Source organism: Miscanthus floridulus, chromosome 5 (assembly GCF_019320115.1).
Source record: "Miscanthus floridulus cultivar M001 chromosome 5, ASM1932011v1, whole genome shotgun sequence".
Lineage (NCBI taxonomy): Eukaryota > Viridiplantae > Streptophyta > Magnoliopsida > Poales > Poaceae > Miscanthus > Miscanthus floridulus.
This window is the reverse complement of record NC_089584.1, coordinates 138,511,045-138,515,673: the sequence shown is the minus strand read 5'-3', so window position 1 is coordinate 138,515,673 and position 4,629 is coordinate 138,511,045. Positions and strand designations below refer to the sequence as shown.

General features: G+C 41.5%; 1 pseudogene; it reads right to left on the bottom strand.

Annotated features, from left to right (window-relative positions):
- Nucleotides 1-224: 224 nt before the first annotated feature.
- Nucleotides 225-4,170, bottom strand: LOC136453816 (protein WVD2-like 7; annotated as a pseudogene).
- Nucleotides 4,171-4,629: the final 459 nt, after the last annotated feature.

The following is a 4,629-nucleotide window of genomic DNA, read 5'->3' as shown; positions in this document are numbered from 1 at the left end:
CTGAGCATTTTGAGCTTCCAAACAGCCAAATCTCCCTGCCCACTGAACATCAACTGGGCCTGGCCCCTGGGGGTGCCTCCTTTCATTTCATCACACAGCGAAATTTCCATCCTTTTGGCAACTAAAATAACCGATGAAATCAGGAAGCTCAGGTTCATCGAAGAATCAAAGCTGCCAATAACCCTTTCCAAAAAAAAAACAGAAAAGAAAGAATGCCAATAACAAGCTGAAAAAGGAGGGCTTCCATTGCTAATGACATACATGTAGGTTCACAAATTTTGGGCTGAACTTACTTTGGCTAAACCGCAAATTTACTTCCAGGTATTTACACTGTTCTAAGTTCCTTGTGACGACGAAACTAGGCACCGGTGGATATGATACGCGCGACTACATACATACAGTAGACTACACTTGGGACTAGCTGCTCTGCAAAGGAAGAGACGGGCCAATGGAGGTACTGAGATTTTTACAGATACTGAGATACACCATACAAAGGAATGCCGGTACTGACGTCACTCAGATCCATCATGTTCTGCAGGCCACTAGACTGAACGCTTTCTGCTCTCCACTGCATCAGTGCCATTGTGGTGCTGAAGTCCTGCATAGGATGGATGAGATGGCCTCGGTAAGAATGCACGGATGTGAAAAGCGTGTATTTGATAAGATTGCAGTGAGGCATAGTAAGACTAAGATGGCCTTTTGGTGTTCATGATGAGTAGCATACTTTGTCTTTCTTCCGCCAATCGATGAGGCACTGGCAGTTGGTTTGCTCATCGTTCGTGATGTCCGACGTGGTGGAGGTGGTGCGGGCGGTGCTGGTGGCTGCAAAAGTGAGTATGGAAAAAGGTCAAATCTGATGCAAAAACATCCTCACCAACAAATGAATATCTTAGAGTTCCATTCTTTTTAGATAAATGAAGCTTTATGTCGAGATGAAATATTGCTCCGGCATCTGTATCTTATAGATTGGAATTCCAAGTCATGATGAGAATACTGTGATGTCTATTGAAGTGCCTGAACCCTGACTTGGGGCTCTTGGTGGGTTTCAACTCTAACCTACCCCAACTTGCTTGGGACTGAAAGGCTATGTTGTTGTTGTTGATGATGATGAGAATACTGTGATGGGTAGAAATTCATACATTTGGAGCCCTCGCCTTTGAGTTTCCAGTCTGCAAAGGAGTTGTTCTCTTTGAAGTGGATGCTCGAGATTGCACTGTCGCCTGAACGCCCTACATAAAAGTTGCCAGCAGCTGTTAGTGAGTACGATTTTACTGTTGATGCGAGATTTTACACTACTTACACTACCCCAGTTCAGCTATAACTGTTTCCAGAAAGATGGTTTGCTAAGATTTGGTGGCATGTGGTAACCTATGACATGATAAAGGATTCTTAGAACCTTTTGTACTGGAGCCCTAAACTATGCAAAACCCAGGCATCTAGCAACACTGTTGCACACGTCAGTAGAGCCAAATGATCAGACTTATGTGTTTGCTATGGCCTATGGCTACTACAAACAAACATACAGTTGGACTGATAGGATTTATCAGCATCCGGCAGACAACAGAAATTAGCCCCTGGATTGAAATGTATTGTTTTTCTAAAGAATGGATTGAGATATAGTTCACTATATTACCAGATACTAGTTATTCAAAGTAATAGCGACTGCTATAACTACTTATGTGAACAGGGTAAACATTTAGTTGAAAGTTGAAACTGTCAATTTTGTGCGACACATGCATAAAAAAGAGGCAAGAATCATAACTAGATCATGAGCAATTACCTCTTTCTTTTTTGACCTAGAAATGGTTTCAACTGCTGGTTCTCCGGCAGTAGAACTGAAAATTTTCCTTGGAGGAAGGTTAACAGAACTACAAATCCAGAAGTTATGATCAGGAAATATGGCAAAGACAACTTTTACAATCATATTTTATAAGCATTATAAGATATTCCAACATTAATGCAGATTAGCACCTCGATTTCTGCTTGCCAGACACTTGCAAGTCCATTCTTTTTGACCTAGTAGAGTGGCTATCCAATACTGAAGGTCCCTTCAGTCTGTTGTTATTGCTGTTCAATGAAGCAGGTAAAGAAACAATGCAATCAAAATCCGACCAATAAAACTAACACTTTCAAGAATCTATCAATTGGTGTGTAGGAGTAACCTTTTTGTTTCCAGCTTGCTACTTCTAGCAGCATTTGGAGTGACAGCCTTTTTCGTATTGCCCTGCATGAACAAGTAAAATGTTAAGTTTTGCTGCAGTTGAGCTTTCACATGATAACCGAGCATGTGAGTATGCATCAGTCCAAATGAAGATGCTATGAACTAGTGATTGCCTAAACAAAGATGCTTCAAACTACAAATGCCACATTAGGTGCTTCAGTTACTCGTTATGCTGAAAAAGTCGATATGATAACAAAGATCTGGAGCATACCACTGTAGTTGTTTCACCCTTCGGATGAGCCACAGTTGCTCTTGCCTTACTAAGGCGTCTTCACATCCGTTCTCAGAACACTATCTCTAGTAATAGCGCGCCTCTCTCCTGTAGAGGGTCGACGTACAGCAGAAATATCACTATGCTTTGCTGCATTCTCTCTTTTGACGGGAGTCTTTCAGAAGTAGAAGGTCGACGTGGTGTGGTGACATTGGCTTGCTTCTGTGCACGATCTCGGGTGACTGGGCAGTCTCTCAGCAGTGGAAGGTCGTCGTGGGGTGGAAACAACCTGCAGGCAATTGTGAATTCTCCCTGGCAATGGCATGTCGCCTCTCCAGTAGAGGGCCGTTGCAGCACCTGCTGAGGAAGGTCTTCTGAGAACCTGTAAGCTTGCTTCCCTTCTGTAGGGCCAAACATCTTCTGGGCTGCTGCATTTGGCCTTTGCACCGGCTTAGCCTTCTGGTTCATACTTGTATTGGGCTTCACTGAACCAGGCCTCTGAAATTATTCATGTAAAATGTGTAATGAGTAACGACTTAATAAACAATTCATATTGGTGGGCATACAAGACAAAACATGCACTCATCTAGTTAGCTGAATACAAATTAGTGAGCAGAGAAACAGAAAAGTTGAGAGCGGAATCAAATAAACACCAATTCACTTGTACTGCTAGTATGTATGTCTACTCAGAAGGTTATAGTGTGTGGAAGTAGAAAGTAGCAAAATTTTATATATAAGATAAACAAATGCAGAAACAAAATTCATGGTATTACCTCACTAGCAAATGTGTAGTCCATAGCACTTTTTGGAAAGGGTTTTGATGGATTTCGGTATTATCTTGGGACTGTGTCTGAGCCTGGAGTCTTTCTCAATAATTCTTCTAGGAGTCCTTGCAGCTTCATATGTTGTTCTAGTATCACCATGAACAGAACCGGCATTCTGCTTCCCTGCATCCATTTTACTGGTAGAACTGTACCACGAACAGTTCCTCTAACATCATGGTCAGTTTGCTGCAGGAACACCTGATGAAGAAAGATTAGATGAGGAAAGTTCTGTATCGAAGTTTTCGTTTCCTTGGTCATTATAGCACTGCAGTCCGTGCTCTGACATAGTTTCATGCAGAGCTTCTTCCACATAAACATCCACAGCAGCTCCAGATCCAGTGGGAGTTTCAAGATCAGCACCCTGCTCATCTTCTGCTGTCTGGCTAGAGTCACTACCATCACCACTGTATTCCAGAATAAGTTCAGTTTGCTGGTTTTGCTGCTGTGAAGCCTTTAGTTCCCTGATCTTTTTGTAATACTCTTCAAAATAAGCCTTTTTCTGAGCGACTAAACCATTGAATTTTCCAAATTCTTCATTGCGTCTGTCATTAGTAAATACAGACCACTTCTCCCACGATAGTGACTCTAACTCAAATCTTCCGAAGGAAATGGAACCATGATCAAGTGTCTGAGATACAGATACTCCCTAACAAAAGTAAAGAAATGCAACAGAAAAGAGTGGTGAGAATACTAGCAGTAATAGTTGCCGAGAACAAAATTGTGCTTATTCTCTCTCTCTCTCTCTTTTTCCCCAAATGAGCTAATTTCACATAGCATAAATAAATCGAACAAAGCTAATTGACTAAAATGTACCATAAAAACTTACTTGAGGACCATCCCGTTCAGTTAGGTTCTCCTTGTGACAATGAAAAATAAGTTTGATTGACTTCCGTCGCCATTATGTATGGAGTGTCTAATTCATCATAATTGGGTGGACTCTGCTGGCAAACCCTGAAAACATTTGCCAGAACATTTAAAATCCAGGCATAACAGCATAGCTGAAATTTGATCTAAAATGACAGAAAACCGAAAAGGAAGTTCAAAGGCGTTGTTTGGTTTGGTGCATCTTAAGATTTCAGAATGCATTAGTAAATCTACAAATAATAGCCAGGACAAAGGAACACAAGGTTCTCAAACTTTTGCACAACACCACACCTGAGAAGTGGTAAAGAGCGCACGGTTCTAGAACACTAATATGAAAGAATTTTCAGTCACTGGAAGGTGGTAGCTAATAGCATGATAAATTTCACCGAGTCAATTCTATTTGAAGCATCAAGCCCTCAATCGCAGCACCTATCCTTTCCTTTTGGGTCAAGGTTTCAGACACTGCGTATTCGAGAAAAAAAAAGGTTTCAGACACGAAATTCCAACCT